This window comes from Durio zibethinus, chromosome 12 (assembly GCF_047325235.1).
Source record: "Durio zibethinus cultivar Kanyao isolate XHJ-2024 chromosome 12, ASM4732523v1, whole genome shotgun sequence".
Lineage (NCBI taxonomy): Eukaryota > Viridiplantae > Streptophyta > Magnoliopsida > Malvales > Malvaceae > Durio > Durio zibethinus.
The window spans coordinates 10,232,362-10,253,851 of record NC_143173.1 but is presented as its reverse complement, the minus strand read 5'-3'; the positions used below and the strand labels follow the sequence as shown (position 1 = coordinate 10,253,851).

The following is a 21,490-nucleotide window of genomic DNA, read 5'->3' as shown; positions in this document are numbered from 1 at the left end:
TAAAAAAAACAAAGGGCAAGAAAATCACAAGTTGATTAAAGCTTTGAGAGAGTAAACAACAAAACATAGAACTTGAATATGAAACTTGAGCTTTAAATTGCATATAAAGTAAAAGAGAGAGAGCTTCAAAAGAACTTGAAAAAAACTTATATTAAAAATGAAAAAGCTAAAAAATAAGGTTTTTGGCTAGTCTGTCACCCTAGTTGAACTTAACTAAAAATGCAAGAAAACTTTTGCTAAAAAATAGAACTAGAAGAAAAGAAAGGAATGGAAAAAATTGTATGCTTTTCAAGTTAGCTAAAAGTCCCTATTTATAAGAGAAAGCCATAGGAAGAAGATGAAAATAGATAGTTCAATTCTAGTGAAAACACATTTCAAATTCAAAAGGCTCTCTAGTCTTAAGGGAACTCAAATGCTCATTAGGAAAGAGGTTGTTAAGGTGGATGCTTGTGTGGTTGAATGGTGTGCTTGGAGTGGTCCACTTATGTCATCCTTTGTTGTGTGTCCATGCCTTGTCTATTGCATTTGAATTTTAAATGGAGACATGTAAAGGATTCGGCCAATTTTAGTTTTTCTCCATGATCTTAATTAATTTCTTTCGCTTGTGCTCAAACTTTTTCAAAAACAAAAGACTCCTCATGTATCATTTTTCTTGTTTTGGCTAAACATGCTTGCATAGATTTGGGCTTCTTATATTAGCATTTGATATGGACTTGGATCATTTCTAAACTTGTCACCTTTGCATCGACTTTTAAATTTCCCATCTAGCATGGTTGAATGTTCCTAGGTCTTTGATAACTTAAGCTTTGGCCGAATGCTAGTCCATGACCTTTGCATGGATTTTTTATTTCATGCAAACCATGCAAAATATGCAAGCTCTTAAGTCTTTTTGGACCAAATTTATATAGAATGTATGAATTATTTATTAAAACCTAAAAAAAAAGAAATTTCCAATTGTAATTCCAACCTCGTGAACCTTTTGGTTTCCATCAGCCATGGCCATTTTAATACCATCCACCTCCCTTTTCAAGGAAAAAACCTTCATTAGAAGAGATGTTCTCCTAAATCTTCCAAAACTAGGACAATAACATTGAAAAGCAAGTTCCCTTTATAAAGAATCTTGAGGTACATATGAGTCAATTAGCTAATGCCCTCACTAGTACACCCTAAGAAACTTTGCCTAGCACTATTGACTTAAACCCAATGAGGCAAGATAAGGAACAATGTAATTCTATCATCACTAACCGAATAAAAATGTGAAAGATGATGATTTTGATGATGAGTTTGAGATGAGGAGCCTATGTTGGTATTTCTCATTCAAGCTGAATCATATTTTGACTACGATATTGTCATATTTGTAGTATTTTGATATTTGATATCTTATAACGATCATATTTCTTTATCATTGAGCTTGTGTACATATATTTCAATGTTGATGCTTATATGCTAAAGTCTTCAACTTATAAATAAAGCTTTGCAAGGGAATTACAATGAGATTGTAAGAACGAGATCATCACTGCATAAAAGCTATATGTTCTAAAAATTGTTTCTAGTTGATGCTTTATCAATAAGAGAACATTGACAAAAGTTGTTAAGACTAGTACATGATTATGATCTTGCTTATAAAGCAATCAATTGATCTTATAGGTTGAAGTTTAGATGAATTTAAGCTAACATATAGGTGTTTGTTACAAGAACAAGTTCACTAAACATGACTTGCTATAAGAATGCTATATGGTAGTTCACATAGTGTCTATAGCTACATTCTCATGTTATGGTTGTACAAGTGATCCTTTGACTTAAAATTACTTATGATCTTATATGATGAATGTTATACTTTGACTTTACATTACTTATGGTTCTAACCAAGAATGCTCTAGTCGAGTATTGTTGGGTATGACATGAGGTACATGAAGATGCATAAAGTAATCAAGATGGGATTTGTCACCTTGTGTGATCAAGAAAGTATCTCACTAGTCTTGATTGAATTAACTTGAGAAATCTTTGGCCAAAGTGAAATAAGAGTTTAAAGTTGTTCTAAAGCTTATTTGTGAGTTAATGTCAATGATAAGACTAAACATGGTTAAACAAGATTGAGTAGACACTAAACTATACTCAACGTTCAAACTAAAATACTATGTGATGAAAAGATATTAATTATACACTAAGACCATTCATGGATAGGTTGCAAAGCCATATTGACTTTTTTTTAGCCATTGGGGGTAATGGCATTGAAGCTAGCATTTATCATGATCTATAAACATAAGATTGGCTAATTGGAGAATTGGTGATGAAGACAAAAACTTTGTTTCATCTTTAGCCGAATACTAAGGCTTACAATACTTGTGTTTATTTCCAACTTGCTAAAGAACCTAATAGGTCACACACATTAGGACAATTGTGAAAGATTAAAATTGGGATAAATTAAGTTGGACTTAATTTAATTTTGGTATGAACAAAACAGAGGAAATAAAAACAAGAGAAAGAGTTTCTCTTGTTTGGTACATTTAGCTAGCATTGGGTTAATTGTGAAAATTTGCATTCCAAGCATTAAACCTAATGTGGTCGAATGCTTCCCTTATAAAAGGAACACCAAGCCATCCCCTTTTATAAGGAAATATCTAGAGAAGAAACAAGAAAGAACTAAGAGAAAGAAGTTTCACTCAAGAAAATACAGGAGGTCTTACAAATACTTACTCATTAGAGAGTGGTTTTAAGTTCTACCAAACCTTAGAGAAGGTTCATTCACAAGAGTTCATGAGGATCACTATTAGAAGCTGAACACTTGGCTAGCTTCTTAGCTTGGAATCTATTTGGAATTGAACCAAGGGATTTTCAGCATTCAAGGTAACAACCTTAGCCGAAACTATGCATGCTTGTATATATATATATATGTTGTTTGTATAATCTTGTAGATTGATCTTGGCTTTAGGGAATTAAAATTTTAAAAATTTTGCTGCTTTAACTCTGTATAATGATGCAGAATTCCCTACAAGTGGTATCAAAGCCTTGTCAATATAGACTATACAAATTAGAAGTTTGTTTGGTTGTTCATGATATTAAAACTGTTTTGATTGCAATCTGTTATTGTGATGTAGAGGCTAGAAGATTAATGTTTTCTGTATTTTTTTGATTTGATTCTTTTATAATATCAAAGAATGATGTCTTAGGATGATTAGTTTTAAATTTTATGATTTATGGATATCATTTGCATGCTCAATGAATTTTTTGTTTGCAATCTATCCATATCAGGAAAAATTCTGCTGTAGTGATATTACAAAAATTTTTTCTCACTCTAGGGATTTCATTTGGGTACAAAATTTTAACAAGTGAAAATAGGCATATTTATGATTATTGTGTAAAACGTTCAGAACTTTTGGAGTTGATTGGGTCATTCAAAAGTTGATGATAAGTTCAGCCCAGAAATCTGCTAGTGGTAGCTAAGCATGTAAAATATGCATATGATGCATGGTTACCCTAATATGATTATGGTATTTGGTTTTCTTGATGCAGCTAGTATTCTTACAAGTTAAGAGACTTCAAAGCCTTTCTCACTAAGATTTTGATGAAAATCTACTTAGTAATCAATATCGGGAATCTTAGGAAACTTGTTTATCAAGATTTCGAATTTTGCCTTCTTGTTCACCTAGTTTAGTGCACTGTTTTTTTTAAAACTCAAAGTACTTGTTACTTGTGATTCAAAAATCATAAGAAAGCATGGGAAAGAGTATGAGCTCATGGATGGTGGCTAGTAGGTACGACATAGCAAAAGATGGCCAAAACTACCTAGTTTCCATAAAACTATCCTAGTCGTAACTTTCTTTCCTTATTGGATAGGTTTTTGGCCAAGCCTTGATTGGTTCTATTTCTTGTTGAATTTGGATTCCTCAATAGTTTAGGTTTAAAAAATAAGATTTCATATGAAATCCAAATTGAATCAAACTTTCTAAATCGTTTAGAACTTCTAATTAACAAGAAATTATTTCACTACAACACCTAATTGGACTAGAAAATTCCCAATGCATGTAATTTGGCTTAATTTTTAATTGATTGGCATTCCTAAATGGCTTAGAATGATGTCAATCATGTTACATTAAAATTAAAGCACAATTATAATTCCTTAATTGTTTAGGAAATTATGATTGCAAATTAATGTTCCTAAGATAATAGTTGGACATAATCGGCCATGCTAGCTAAACATGTCTATGCCTTGTATCACATTGAGTTGGATTGATGATTGATATATGATATTGGTATTGATTCAAAGAATAGATGTGCAAGATCATGAATTTGAACCAAGCATAATGATTGTTGTAGTATGCATGTTAGTTATGAGATAAATACCTTGTATGCTATATTGATTTATTATTGTATATGCTAGAATTTATATATGATAAATGTCACAAATAATTATGAGATGCATGGTAAGATTACATGTATTGGATATCTGATCAATTCTTATGCATGCTTGATGAGATCTATGATGAATAAAAAATCCCTCATGAAAAATATTAAGTCTTGATGCTTTTCATTAACATAAACAATTGAACTTTCTACTAATGGGGATTGTTGAGACAAAACTCAAGGCACTTGTTATTTGAAATAAGGTTGTGTTATGGTTAACGGGTTTTACTTAACTATCATTGTATTGTTTAATGTGAAAAACTTAACCATCTAATGATAAAGGCAATGATTAGGTGAATGATTAGGTGAATCACATAAGATGTGATTAGACAAGGAGTTGCCACCCAATTGCTCTAGGAGTCACTTGGGGATGTGATTGATAAGCAAGTTATCTAGCTAATTTATTTATCATGGCTTGTTGAGACAAACCTCAAGGTTATGGTAAACTAAATGGGATTCTCGCCAACTAGAAAAATATAATTTTTTTGAATTGATAGTGAGGGCTATTAATTTGATTAAAATAATGGAAGCAACCAATATATAGATTTGGACCTTATTTATATTGGTATTGAAATTTACGACTGATACTTGTTCATATTTTATAGGTTGCAAAATGAATAATAACTTGTCATTTTGTAACATACTTGATGCTAATAAACTCACAAGGCCTAACTTTAATGATTGGTGTTGCAATATGAAGTTTGTCCTAAGGCAATAGAAAATTTTTTATGTTCTTGATGAATTGGTTCCATTGGAAAAAGATGCTAGTGCTGATGTGCAATGTGGTGGGTTTATGAAACCCATAAAGACCATGCTAATTAATTTGTATGTGTCATGGTGGTTAGCATGACCCCTAAATTGCAAAGGCAACATGAGAATATGGATCCTCCAACAATCATTTTGCACCTTAAAAAATTGTTTGAGAAACAAGGGCGGATTGAGAGGTTTGAGACCTTTTAAGGAATTATTTCGAACATTGATGTCTAAGAGCACTTCAATTAAAGTACATTATCTTAAAATGATCAATTGGATTGATAAACTTGGACAGTTAGGATTTGTGATAGATTATAAGTTAAGTGTTGACTTGATCTTGTCATCTCTTCCTAATTGCTTTTCACAATTTATAATGAACTTCAATATGCATAAGATAGAAGTAACATTACCACAATTGATGAATATGCTTAACACTGTAAAAAAATTCATTAAGAATCAAAAGCTTGAGGCTTTTCTAGTTTCTTTATTTAAGGCTAAGAAAAAGTCAACCAGGAAAAAAAAAGGTAAGAAGGTTGGTAAGAAAAGGGATGCAAGTAAGGCCATCAAGCTTGCTAGCAACATCAAGAAGGACAAGGGTGCATGTCACCATTATGGTAAGAAAGGTCATTCGAAGAGGAATTGCAAAGTCTACTTGGCAAGCTTGAAGGAGAATAAGTTTAAAAATACTTCTACTTTAGGCATGTTTATGATTGAGATCAATCTATCTCTTCTTGGCACATCTTATTAGGTATTGGATACTAGATGTGGTTCTCACTTATGTAATGACATATAGGGACTAAAGAAGAGTAAATGCCTAAAGAAGGGAGAGGTGGTCTTGCATGTCAAAAATGGTGCAAGTGTTGTTGCCTATGTTGTGGGGACTTATTATTTACCTTTACCTTTTGGTTTAGTTTAGAACTAAAAGATTGTTTTTATGTTATCATCATGACTTGAAATATCCTTTAAGTTTCTTATTTAAGTATGAATGATGGATACTCATTTAATATTAAATGTAATTGTTGTTTATTTTATTTAAATGATGTGTTTTATGGCATTGGAATGTATGATAGTAGCTTATATGTTCTTACATAAAACAATGATGCTCTTAATATAAATGCCAAGAAGACTAAACTAGATAAACCGAATCAATCTTACTGGTTGCACTATAGGCTTGGTCACATCAATGAAATAAGAATAACAAAGTTGCATAAATATGGATACTTTGATCCTTTTGATTATGAATCATATGGAACTTATAAATCATGTTTGCTTAGAAAGATGACTAAATCACTTTTTACTAGAAAAGGAGAAAGAGCTAGTATGGTTCTTGGACTAATACATTCGAATGCATGTGGCCCAATGAACGTAATAGCTAGATGAGAATACTCTAATTTCATTACATTCACTGATGATCATATAAAAATGATTATGCATTTGAAATAGTCACTTATCTTCTAAATATAGTTCCATATGAATCTGTTGACAAGACACCATATGAGATGTGGAAAGGGAAAATACCTAACTTGTCACGCATAAGGATTTGGGGATTTGATGCTTATGTGAATCATACATAAGCCAACAAGCTTGGAGCTAGATCAGTTAAGTGTAAATTTGTGGGATATGCAAAAGAAACTATTGGATATTATTTCTACAATTTTAGGGAACAAAAGGTGTTTGTTTCTAGACATGGTTTCTTTTTGTAAAAAGAGTTTATCCTTAAAGAGAATAGTGGGAGTAAAGTAGAATTTGAAGAAATTCAAGAAACATAAATTGACACAAGGATAAAACTTGAGCCAATGGCCAAGGCATCAAATGCACAGCCGAAAGCTCAAAGTACATAAAAACTCTATAGGTCAAGTAGGACTCATCAAGCTCCTAACATATATGAATTTTTCATGGACAAGGATAAGTATATGATAGATGATGACCTTACTACCTATCAACAAGCAATGTTGGACATTGATTTTGAGAAATGGCATAAGGCCATGAAATTCAAAATGGAATCCACGTATGCAAACTGAGTTTAGACTTTGGTGGAACCACTTGAAGGGATAAAACCCATAGGGTGCAAGTGGGTTTTCAAGAAGAAAATCGACATGGATGGGAATGTACAAACATACAAAGCCAAGATAGTTGTAAAAGGTTATAATAAAAAACAATGAGTTAATTTTGATGAAACTTTTTTACCAGTAGCCATGTTAAAATTCATTAGGATTTTGCTTGCTATTGTCGTATACCATGGTTATAAGATTAGAAAATAGATGTCAAAATGGCATTCTTTAATGGGAATTTACTAGAGGATTTGTACATGACACAACTCGAAGGTTTTGAATGCAAAAAGAATGCCTTAAGCAAGTATCAAGGTGTTGGAATATACGCTTTGATGAAGCAATTATAGAATTTGGTATCATAAAAAATGTAAATGAACTTTGTGTATACAAGAAGACAAGTGGGAGTGCAATCATTTTCATAGTGCTAAGTGTGGATGGCATATTACTTATAGGAAATGATATACCTATGTTATAATCTACCAAGATTTAATCATCAAAGAAATTTTCCATGAAAGATTTGGGAAAAGCAACATATGTACTAGGCATAAGAATTTACAGCGATGGATCAAAAAGGTTGATTGGTCTCTCACAATGCAGATACATAGAGAAAGTGGTAAAAGAGTTTAGCATGAAATAATTTAAAAAAAGGATTCTTGCCAATGTTGTATGGCATAAATCTTTCCAAGGACATGTGTCCTAACAAGCAAATTGAGAAAGATAACATCTATAAGGTTCCATATGCCTTGACAATTGGATCCATTATGTATGTAATGCTATGCACAAAGCTTGATATCTCATATGCTTTAAGCATAACAAGTAGATATCAAGCAAATCTAGGTGCCTGAAAGGCCATGAAAAAATCTTTAAGCACTTGAGAAGAACTAAGGATATGTTTTTTATCTATGGTAGAGTTGAAGTCCTTACTGAGGGCTATTGTGATGCAAGCTTTCAATCCAACAAGGATGATAACAAGTTTCAAAGTGGCTATATTTTTACTCTAGATAATGGAGAGTGAGTTGGAAAAGTTTCAAATAGAGTAAAACTACAAACTTTGCAACAGAAACCAAATACATTTCTGTATCTAAGGCTACAAAAGAGGCCATTTGGATCAATAAGTTCGTAACTGAACTAGCATTGTTCCTAAGATTGTTGATCTGACAATAGTTTATTAACAATGGACCTATCGCTCAAGCCAAAGAACCAAGGTCTCATCAAAGATCCAAACATGTATTGATGTGATATCATTTCATTAGAGACTTTATTTCTAAAGGTGATATGAAAAATGAATGAGTACTCATTGATTATAACATTACTGATCCTCTTACTAAAGTTATGTCCCAATAGAAACATGATAAGCATGTAGTCAAATATTGTATTACAAACATGAATGATTAGCTTTAGTGCAAGTGAGAAATTGTTGGTATTTGCCCATCAAGCCGAATCATATTTTGGCTAAGATATTGTCATATTTGTAGTACTTTGATAATTGATATCTTATAAAGGTATTATTTCTCTATCATTAAGCTTGTGTACATATATTTCAATGTTGATGTTATGATAAAGTCCTCAAAATATAAATAAAGCTTTGCAAGGAAATTGCAATTAGATTGTAATTATTAGATCATCTTTGCATAAAAGCTATATGTTCCAAAATTGTTCCAAGTCGATGCATTATCATAAGAGAACATTAACAATTGCTACTGAGACTAGCTTATGATTATGCTCTTACTTATGAAGCAAACAACCAATCTCATAGGTTGAAGTTTGTATAAACGTGAGCTAACATGTAAGTGCTTGTTACAAGAACAAGTTCACTGAACATGACCCAATATGATAATGCTATATGGTAGTTCTCAGAGTGTCTGTAGCTAAATTCCCATGTGATGGTTGTTTAAATAATCCTTTGACTTAAGATTACTTGTCATATTGTATGATGAATCTTATACTTTAACCTTACTTATGGTTTTAACCAAGAATGCTCCAATCGAGTATTGTTGGGTATAACATGAGATATATAAAGATGCATCAAGTAATCAAAATGGGATTCATCACCTTGTGTGATCAAGAGATTATCTGAACTAGTCTTGATTGAATTAACTTGAAAAATCTTTGGCCAAAGTGAAATAAGAGTTTAGAATTATTTTAGAGTTTATTTGTGAGTTAATGTCAAGGACAAGACTAAACTTGGTTGAAAAAGATTAAGTAGACACCAAACCATACTCAATGCTTAAACCAATATACTATGTGATGAAAGGATATTAATTATATACTAAGACCATTCACAGATAGGTTGTCAAACCGTATGTACTTGTCATTAGCAATTGAGGTCATGGCAATAAAGCTAGCATTAATCATGATCAATAAACATAAGATTAGCTAATTGGAGAATTGGTGATGAAGACAAAAAATTTGTTTCATCTATAGCCGAAATATGAAAGCTTACAATGCTTGTATTTATTACCAATATGCTAAATAACATAATGGGTCACACATAATAGGACAATTGTGAAATATTAAAATTGGGATAAATTAAGATGGACTTAATTGATTTTGGTATGACCAAAAATAAAGGAAATAAAAACAAGGGAAAGAGTTTCCCTTATTTGGTACATTTGACTGCCATAAGGTTAACTGTGAAAATTTGCATTCCAAGCATTACTGAATACTTCCTCTATAAAAAGACCATGAAGCTACCTTGTTTTGTAAGGAAGTATGTAAAGAAGAAACAAGAAAGAACTAAAAGAAAGAACTAAGAGAAAGAGGTTTCACTCAAGAAAATACAAGAGGTCTTCCAAACACTTACTAGCTAGAATGTGGCTTTGAGTTCTGCCAAACCTTGGAGAAGGTTCTTTTACAAGAGTTCATGTGGATTACCATTATAGACTTAACACTTGGACAGCTTCTTGGCTTGGAATCTATTTGAAAGGCCATCAAATTGAACCAAGGGATTTTCGGCATTCAAGGTAACAACCTTAACCGAAATTATGCATGCTTGGATATATATTTATAGTTTGTATAATCTTGTTGATTGATCTTGGCTTTAGGGAATTAAAATTTTAAAAATTCCACTGCTTTAACTATATATAATGATGCACAATTCCCTACAACATGTTATGGTAAAAATGCTTAATTTTATCAAAATTGTTGAAGAAAAAATGATGAAGCTTAAAAAAGATCCTAGTGATGCTAATCTTGAGGTTGATGAAATTATTGGAGGGGAGAAAATAGAAAAAGATCCTATGGAAGAAGATTTGACAAAAGGGGAAGTTGTGGACAATAAGACAATTCTAAACGCCATGCTTAAGGAAAATTTGGTGATAAAAGAAAATCTTAGAGGATAAGTTAGTTATTGAAGTGGTTGTGGAAAGAAAACTTGTTGAAAAGGAGGCTAGCATGAAAGATTTTGGATTCAAAATAAGGTACAAAAAGAAAATGATCAAATGAAGTTTACTCCAAGAATATGTATCCCACATAGGTCACCATTCACATTTGCATATGTCAAAAAGTCTAATTTGGATGATCTACTTGCTGAATTGTAAAATGTTACATGCACTGAGGAATGTAGTATCATGTTACAAAGGAAGTTTTAAATTAAGCTTAATGATCCAAGGAGTTTCTCTATTCCTTGTTCTATCGGTAACATTTTCTTTAATTAAGCTTAATTTGATCATAAAGCATCTTAAGGGAGTTATGGAGAATGTTCTTCTAAAAGTTGACAAGTATGCATTCCAAGTTGATTTTGTGATTCTTGACACAAATGATGACTAAAACATTCTTATTATTTTAAGAAGACCTATTAGGTTTAAACAAGGAAAATTTCTCTCTCTTGTTGATCCCATGCTTGGCGGAAATCTTTTAACAAGGAAAGTTTTTCTCTCTTGTTTAATTTCCTCTATCTTTTTGTCTCACTAAACCAAATTAAGTCCAATTAAATTTGTCCCAATTTTAATCTTTTACAACTATCCTATTATGTGTGACCCATTTTCTTTAGCATGTTAGTAATAAATATAACCATTGTGAGCTTTACTATTTGGCTATGGATGAAACAAACTTTTTAACTTCATCATTATTTCTCCAATTAGCCAATGTTGTGGTTACAGATTATGATCAATGCTAGGTACATTGTCATGACACCCAATAGGTAAAGAAAAGTCCATATGGCTTGACAACCTAACTGTGAATGGTCCTAATATATAATTAATATCCTTTCATCACATAGTATCTCAATTTGAACATTGAGTATGGTTTAGTATCTACTCAATCTTGTTTAACCCTGTTAAGTCTTATCCTTGATGTTATCTCACAAATAAGCTTTAAAACAATTCTAAACTCTTATTTCACTTTGGCCAAAGATTTCTTAAGTTAATTTAATCAAGACTAATTAAGATACTCTCTTGATCACAAAAGGTGATGAATCCCATCTTGATTACTTCATGCATCTTCATATGCCTCATGTTATACCCAATAATACTTAACTAGACCATAATTGGTTAGAACCAAAAGTAAAGTGAAAATATAACATTCATCATATAATATCATACATAATCTCAAGTCAAAGGATCACTTACATAACCATCACATGAGAATGTAGATATAGATACTATGTGAACTACCATATAGCATTCACTACATCAAAATGGAGATTTAGTGGCTATTTTTTAGCAACATTTTTAAATAAACACCATAAAGTTTCATGTTTTTATAAGGTTAGCAGTGTTTTTCTTTTTTTTTTTACAAAAGTCAAAGTATATAGCGGCATTTAGGTCAACAAATTCACAAAATTATATTTTTAGTGACATTTTTAAATCAAAATGTCACTATATAAGAATTTAGTGGCATTTTATAATCGTCAAAAATAAATTAGAAGGGATTATTGAAAACATTTTTAGCCAGAAATACCTTAAATAACCCTACTTACCTTTTTTTGTAAAGGATTATTCAAGGCATTTTCTGACCAAAATGCCTTAAATAATCCCCCAAAAAATTGAAAGGGATTATTAAAGGTGTTTTTGACAGAAAATGCCTTGAATAATCCCAAAAAAATTAAAGGGACTATTGAAGGTGTTTTTGGCCAAAAACGCCTTGAATAATCCCTAAAAAAAATGGAAAGAGATTATTCAAGGCGTTTTTAGCCAAACATGTCTTGAATAATCCCAAAAAAAAATTGAAAGGAATTATTGAAGGTGTTTTTGGCCAGAAATGCCTTGAATAACCCCATTCAATTTTTTGTAAAGGATTATGCAAGACATTTTCTAGCAAAAAAATCCTTAAATAATCCCCTTTAATTAAAATTAGAGGGGATTATTAAAGGCATTTTTGGCCCGAAATATCTTGAATAATCCTAAAAAAAAAAATTGGAGAGGATTATTAAAGATGTTTTTTGGCCAAAACACTTTCAATAATCACATTTTCCCGCTGCTAAATTTTTTTTAAATTTCAAATTCGTGAGACCTCTTTTTTGCTTTTTTTTTCCTACACATTTTTTCCATTTTTGCTCATTCTAGGTCACTTTTTTCTCATTTTTAGCCTAAGTTTTAGTTATTTTGTGGTCAATTCTCATCTTTCTTCCTTTCATTTTTTACAATTTTCAAATTAGCTTTCTTGCATTTTGGGTCCAATCCTTAAACTTCCTGTCTGATTTGTTGCATTTCTATCATCGTTCAAGCTTTATTAGTAAGCTCCGTTTCAACATTGGCAATTTTCAGTGTTTGGCCGTTCTTTTTTTTTTTACTAATTTATTTCGTTATTGCAGTTTTGAGTTTGATTTTGTTTGGTTGATAAGAAAAATTCAAGATATAACAGAAAGTGAAAGAAATAGGGTTTTTCTTTTAAAAACTTGAAATCAAACGTTGAATTTAGTTACAAATACAAATGAAATTTTAGGCTTAGTTTTTTTTTCAATAGAATATTTTTGAAATTACTAAAAAATTATTGCTTGTTAATATGAATTTGTTGATTTATTCAAGATATCCTTAGGAAACCATTTTGAAATAGTCTATTTGTTTTTTTTTTTCCATTTCATCTTGGCCCTTTTTTTTTTTGTTTTTCCAAATTATGGTGTTTGATGAAATGACTTAATCTTGCTTGAAAGGATTCATTGTGCATCAAATAGTAGTGTTCCAAATCTATGCAGTCATCAATTCCATACATTTTAGATTTTTTGTTAGTGTAATAAAATAATTTGAATGTTATTGCATGTATTAAACTTTGTGTTCTATCCATATTGGAACAAATTATGTATTTATAATATTCAGTTTATGAATTTAAGTTCATTTTTATTTCTTTTAATATTTTTTATTTAATGATAATTATCAATCTTAAAAGAAAATTAAAAAATTAAAATTTTTAATTTAGTAGCATTTGTGCCTAAAAACGTAGTTAAATGCCAAAATGTAGTGCTGCTTTCTACTATAAATGCTGCTAAATTTAGTGACATTTTCTACTATAAATGTTACTACATTTAGCAACATTTTATGATAAAAACACCGCTAAACGTGAAAAAAAGCCACTAAAAACCTAATCCCCTATAGTGATTCTCATCTTGGGTCATGTTTAGTGAACTTGTTATTGTAAAAAGATCCCATATATTAGCTCAAGTTTACCCAAACTTTAACCTATGAGATCAGTTGCTTGCTTCATAAGCAAGAGCATTACTATGTTCTGGTCTCAACAACTTTTATCAATGTCCTTTCTTGACAAAGCATCGACTAGGAACAATTTAGGAATAATGCTTTAATGCAATAATTATCTCATAATTACAATCGTATTGTAATTCCCTTGCAAAGCATATTTATTCCAAGGACTTTACCTATAAGAACTAAATAATATTAATTATGTGTATATAATCTCATAGATAAAGAATGCCTTTAATAATAATAGAAATGCGTAATATGATATGTACCCCGTAGCTAATCTTTTTGGTCTTAAGGTATCTTACTAAAAATCTCCCACTTACACTAATACCAATTGCCTTAATATCTAATATCGAACACTTTCATATGGCAATCATGGGATAGTGGTATAGTGAAAGGATGTGCTACATTTATCCTTTATGGCAACTTGTTATACTTTTGTACCATTTCTTTTGATTATCTTTGTGATCAAATGGTAATACCTCAATACATATTTGGATCATTTCTTAGACCGTAATTCTTATTGCTCATGCAATGGCTCCATTGTTCTAAAAAATGTTTGGAATCATAGAGTTCAACTTTTAAAATTTCTTGATCTAAAATTCTTCTTTAGCTACCTTAAAGGAAAATTTGTTTTTAGAATGGGTTTATAGAATTAATGGTCATATTATGTTTGAAACTCTTTCAAACTAATTTTGCCATCATATAGAGTAAAACATAATCACTTTGTAACTTGATATTATTCTTGTCAAATGATAGCAAAATGTAAAGCAACTAGCTATATGGCTTTCAGCTTTTCCATATACCAAAACATTTAGTATAGCACATAGCATCTAATTGCTACTTTTTATAATGTCTGCAAGTGCACAGATCATTGAGTAATAAAGTAATGAAATAGAGTATCATCCCACAAGGATTACAAAATTGAATTGTTGGTTGGATTCAAGTACCAAAGGTGATAAACTGTTATCTTATATCTAAAAAAAGAAAGATTGAGTTGATTAAAAGAATAATACATCAAGAACATATAAAGAAAACTAATATAAGCCAAGATTTCAATATCTAACTATCACTAAGAATCTTGGATTAAGGCCAAATAGAACTGGATCTAAAGAATCAAAGTTTAAAACTTGAAATAAGAAACTTTTATGATTGCCGAAAGTAGGATTGCATAAAAGAAACAATTGATAAAAGATTGCATCAAAACTAAAAGCTTGTACGGAAAAAAGAACTATGGTTGAAACTTGTAAAGAATAAAAGAACTTAAAAACCAAAAACAAGAAAGCTGTAAAGTAAAGAATGCTTGTATTGAACTAAAGAAAGAATTTTGAAAACAAAAGCATTTTGAAATGGGTAATCCATCACTTTAACCTCATACAAAAAAAAAAAACTAGAAAAACTAAGAAACTAAAGCAAATAAAAAAGAAAAAGAAGAATGGTGTAGAGTATAATGTGAAATACAAGAGAAGGCCTTCATATTTATAGTAAAGGGTTCAGCTATAGGGTAAGGAAAGAGAATACAAGTTACATTTTATCTAAACTCTAAAAGATAGAAGTTACCTTGATCCATAAGAGGTTGGCCAAACATGGTTTCTTGCTTTTTGGAATGCCTTGGCTGGATATGCTTCTTAGATTCAATCTTGGTCGTTCATCACACTTGCATGCTTTTGATCTTGCAATATTTCAAAGAATTTTAGCGAAACATTTATCAAGACCATATATTTGCTTTAGATTTAAATTCTTAAGAATAAAAGTTAAAGAGTCCTTCTTTAAATACAACTTTTTTAATGGGGATCAACAGAGTCATTGTGCCATTACAATCTCTTGGTCAAATGCATCTAGGAGTGCATCCTTAAATAAAAGTTTTTAACTATCACATGTATGTAGAAGTCCTCTTGGATGTGGGAAAATTGAAAATATCTAGGAGTTAAGTGTCGTTAGGATTCCTACTTCAAGTAGAATTTAGGAAACCATAAACTAAATAGATTTGGCTAAATGGGTTCTTGCATGGCCGAATATAATCTTGCATGGCCAAATATCATCTTGCATGGACTTTTGCATGGTTTTGCATGTAAATCATGTTCCATGTAAAAAAGTCTATAGATAAAGAAAACACACATAAAAGTTACCAAATTCAAGAAATTTTCAAAAAATTTTTATTAAAAAAAATTGTCAATCTCTATATATTTTAGTGTTATCACAACCCCTAGACTTAAATCTTTGCTTGTCCTCAAGCAAAACTCTTAAATCAACATTACTAAAAATCAATATTCACGTGCACAAAGTCAAAGTTACATAAATTCTCAATCATGTACTATAGCATAATATAAAAATATTTACAAACACAGCTAACAAGAAACTCATTCAAAAATAAGCTTTCAATATTATGCAATTTCTATGCACATGAAGTTAATCCATCTCTAATCCTCACATATAATTTGAGTAGAAAGAATACAACATATGCCATCACATATCAATTGAAAGAATATACTTTATGTGTTTACTTTCCTTTTCCCTCTCCACTGATGTTAGACTTGCATACTTGACTCAAGATCAAAGGCCTTTTAGGCTTATAATGTAAGGCTTGGGTCAAGGTAGGAAAGAGGAAAATTTAGGCTCATAAACCTTTTGCTTACTTTCTTGCTTTCATGGACTAATGATTTTAAAAATTTGAGAATTTTTGAGACTTTCCATTTTGAGGCATTTTTATTTTGACTTTTTTTTTCATGTAGCAATTTCATCTTATTTTTTCTTTTTTCCAAGCTTTTTCTTTTTGATTTCACCTCCCTTCCTCCCAAATACAATGGGTTGTTCTCTTAATTTGTCCAACATAATTGTGTAAGCAATATTTAGGTTGGGTAACAACAAAAAGTAAGATAAATTCAAAAAAAAGGCTTAGGCATATTCATGTAGCTAAAATAAACAAAGAAAAGGATATATATAAAAGCTCAAAATGTAAAGTACTAATGCATTATTAATGGTGGGTTTGAAAGAGGCTCAAACTATCCAAAGAATGCCTAGATCATTTCTTGAATCAAATATAGTCTAGAATTTCACCTTAAGGGTTGAGTAGGTAAATTCTAAAGTTATATTCATTCTTTAAATCTATATGTAACTTAATACATTGCAAATCTTTTCACAAAAATCAATGTCTATTATAGATCAAGACTAAGAACATAAAACATAAAAATCATACTAAACCAAAATTCTTACTTAAGAACTCATCTCATGCTTCACTACATTTATACTTCTACTCATATAATACTTAAGTCAATCTTGAACAATTCATGAAAAATTAACTAATTTTGCATAATAGAGACTATAGCATGCCAATTCGGTTTGAAAATATAGAAATTAGGGTAAAAATTTTGAAAACAAGATTAGTTCAAAAGCATTTTTTCCCCCACACTTACATAAAGCAATACTTCAAACAAAACATTTAAGAACTAGAAAAAAGAAATACTCCCCCGAACTTTGCTTTAAGGCCAAATCTTGAAATTCCCATTAGGTATCACCTTGCATCACTTTCATTGCTACAAAACACTTCAAACAAGAAAATACTCAAAGTATACCTATCCTATGAAATTAAATAAGAATAGAGAAAATAGATGTATGTGAATAAACTATTAATGTAAAACTTAGGTTGTCTCCCAAGTAGTGCTAATTTTGGTCAAGCTTGACCATTAATAAAATCTAAAAATTACCTCATTCCTTGAGAAGGGAATTTACCTTGTTGCGTTCTCCATTGAGGTATCACATAGAATAAATTAGATTTAAGAGGTGTACTAACATAGTGGTTAATTTTGTTTTGGTACTAGTTTACCAGTCAGTACATTTCAATTATGTTAAAATACGATACACCTAATGATGATTTTTTGTACCAAATTTGATACGGTGTAATACCGGCTATTTTTGTTAGTTTAAGTTGATTTTGGTGAATTTCAATGGATTAACTTGTTTCAGCCGGTACATGAATGTGAAACATGTTTTGTAATTTTTAATTTACCTTTTGTTGTTTGACTGTTTTTAACCTAATAAAAATAAAATTAATTAACAAAATAACTTTTAAAAGTTGAATTTCTCTATTTTTTTATTGTAACTTTTTTTATACATTATTTTTTCAAACTAAAATTTATAAGTATTTTAATATCTTTCAAGAAAGCAATTGTGCTCCCTTTCTAATGTTTAACAATCATGAAGCCAAGGTTAATTTTTTTCATCTCTTTGTTTTCATAGTAATCTTTACATGAAAAAATACTTATTTCAATATCATATGATCAAATTAAATGTTTAAAAATATCTTTAAAAAATTATGATATTATTTTTTATACTTTTAAACTTATTTATTTAATTTTTAAAGATATTGCATATTTATTTTGTAGATTACTAATAATATTAAACTTTACAAGTTAATTTATATTTATAAATATATTTGTACTAAATCAAAATATCCAAAAGAATATACTGAAACAATTGGTATTGGCATATACAACATTTTTAAAGAAAATCAAAATGTTGTTCGATATGATATTAACAACCTTGGTACTAACTCTCATCGCAAATATAACATATGCGGGACTTGGATCAATGGTGGGAATATTTGGCTTAGGGCTAGTGGTTTTAGTTTTGGGCTTGCAAGGATGGGTGCATTGTGGGCTGGTTGAATGGGATTGAAAGATTAATTTTGGCTCCCTAACATTAGGTTTTTCCTTTTCCTTAACTCTAGCTACTACTTGCACATCCTTATCATCTCTAAGGAAACTATATCCTCCAATTATAAATTGAATTTTTTTCCTTAAATCTCAAAATAAAATCATAGTTATACATATCAATTAAGGCCTTAGATGTTAATAGGAAAGGTTTACCAAACGTAAGGGGGCTTCATTATACTTTATATCCAAAACAACAAAATCCATGAGAAAGGCATACTTACTAACTTTTACCAGAACATTCTCCAATATTCCTTATGGTGTCTTAGAATATCTGTTAGCAAATTTTATGTTGAATGTTGGAGGTTTTAGTAAATGACATCCTAGCTGTATAAAAACATTCATAGGCATAAGATTAATACTAGGCCTAAGATCACAAAGCATTTCATCAAATTTTAAATGACCAATTTTACAGGAGATAGTGAAACTCCTTAGATCTTTTTGTTTGTTTGGAAAAGGCTTGATAGCACTAAAATATATAGAGATTTACAAGTTCAATTTGGTTGGAAAAACTTTAAAATTTGCTTGAATTTAGTGCGTTTAATGTTTGTTTTCTTAATCTATAGGTTTGTCTACTCGGAGTAGGATTTCTATTCATTTGCAAAGTCCATGCAAGATTAAGACATGATCAAATCTTGTAATGTTCAGCCATGCATAACAAGGATTTAATTGAATTCTACTTGAAATAGGTTTTCTAAATTCAACTTGAAGTAGGAATCTTAATGGTACTTATATGCCTATAAGCATTCGGTTTTCTTAAACTCAAGAGGACTCCTACATGCATGTGATATTTGAAGACTTTTATTCAAGGAAGGACTTTATGATGTATTTGGCCAAGAGGAGTTTTGATTGCACTATGACTTTTTGATCAATCATTTAAAGAGTTATATTTAAAGAAGGAATTTTGCAAGATTAATTTTAAAAGTTTGGATGAAAACCCATTAGAAGGCCTTGATTATGAAAGTCTAGTCGAAACTCCATCAAGATTTCAAAGATCATGTGCATGCAAGTGTGATGAATGTCCAAGATTGCATTCTAAGAAGCATATTCAACAATGGCTCTACAAAGTCCAAGACTCCCTTGTTCGGCCAACACTATAAGATCAATATGACTTTTATCCTTTAGAGTTTATATAGAATTTAACTTGTATTCTTTATCCTTACCCCATAGCCAAAACTCCAATCTATAAATAGGGAGACATTCTCTTGTATTTGACATCCCACTATATTCCATTCTTTTATTCTTCTCCTTTTTTTTAGATTTTTTTTAGTTTTTTTTTTATATAGTTTGGCTAAGGTGATAGATTAGCCACAGTTAAAAGTGTTTCTAAGTTCTTTTCAATACAAGTATTCTTTAATTCAAGATCTAGTTTCCAAAAGCATTTTTTCTTTACTAGTTTTAGTTTCAAGATTCTTTTATTGTTTACAAGTTTCAGCCATTATTATTGTTTTCAATACAAGCTTTCAATTTTATGCAATTTTTGTTCAATTTATTCTTTTATGTTTTTACTTTATTTGGCTGTTACAAATCTTTGTTATTTCAAATTTCAATCTTTGTTTTTTTTAGATCTAGTTCTATTTGACCTAATCCAAGATTTCCAAAGTGATAGTTGGATATTGAGATCTTAACCTGAATTGTTCCTTACACGTTCTTTCATTATTTTCAATTTTAATCAAATCAACCTTTCTATTACTTTAGATATAAGGAGTTAGTTTGTCATATTTAGTACTTGAATCCACCCAACAATTCAATTTCATAATCTTTGTGGGATGATACTCTATTTCATCACTTTATTACTTAATTATGACCTGTGCACTTGCAGGCATTATAAAAAGTAGCAATCAAGTGTTTGGTGCCATTGCTAGGAATTATAGTTGTGTTCAATTCAATATCAATAAGGATTTTCTACTCATTTGTAATCTAAACATTTACTTTTATTTGTTTTAAATTATTTTGATCTTTTTCTTTGTTTATATACATAAATCTAAAAGTGTTGACCTAGCTTCATTTGACAACAAAATTGAAAAAAGTTTTAGACATTTGAGAAGAGAGCAAATAATACCACCTACACCAATCTAAATAGTGAATACAAACAATGAAGGTCATAGAATGTTGAGTGATTATGTTATCCCTAACGCTGATGGTTTTCAACCATCCATAAGAAGGCCATCTATGCAAATAAACAACTTTGAAATTAAGCCTTCTATTGTTCAAATGATCCAAACTTTTTTATAGTTTGGAGGATTACTAAGAAATGATCCAAATCTCCAGTTATCTAATTTTCTTGAATTATGTGTCACTTTTAAATATAATGGTGATTCAAACAATGCTATTAGACTAATACTTTTTCCTTTTTCTCTCAAGGACAAGGTAAAGAGTTGGTTATCTTCTTTACCATTTGGATCAATCACAACTTGGGATAATTTGGTGTAAAAGTTCCATGCTAAGTTATTTCCACCTGCCAAAATAGCCAAGCAAAGGAACAAAATAACTCTTTTTTATGTAATTTGATGGTGAGAATCTTTATGATGCTTGGGAAAGATTCAAGGAGCTATTACACAAGTATCCACATCACGGTCTCCCCCAATGGTTGCGAATTCATATATTTTACAATGGTCTCACACATTCCATGAGGACTACATTAGATTTGACTACTAATAGAGCCATTATGAGTAAGACTAGTGAGGAAGCCTATGAATTAATTGAAAAGAAGGTAGCCAACAATTACCAATGGGGCATAGAATGTAAGGTACACAAAAAAACTACTGGTGTATATGAACTTGATGCTTTTACTTCCATTACCTCATAATTAGCAAATTTGACCAAAAAGATTGATACTTTAGGAACCCCTTCCCAAACTACCTTTGTTCATGCCATACAAAACCCTTTTGTGTAATGTGAAATTTGTAATGGACATCATGTTATTGAAAAGTGCCAATTT

At 30.4% G+C, this 21,490-nt stretch overlaps 1 non-coding gene across 1 annotated transcript; it reads right to left on the bottom strand.

Moving 5' to 3' along the window:
- Nucleotides 1–21,021: 21,021 nt before the first annotated feature.
- LOC149515656 (small nucleolar RNA R71) lies at nucleotides 21,022–21,129 on the bottom strand. Its single transcript, XR_016326374.1, has one exon. It is a non-coding gene; the product is annotated as a small nucleolar RNA R71 (small nucleolar RNA).
- Nucleotides 21,130–21,490: the final 361 nt, after the last annotated feature.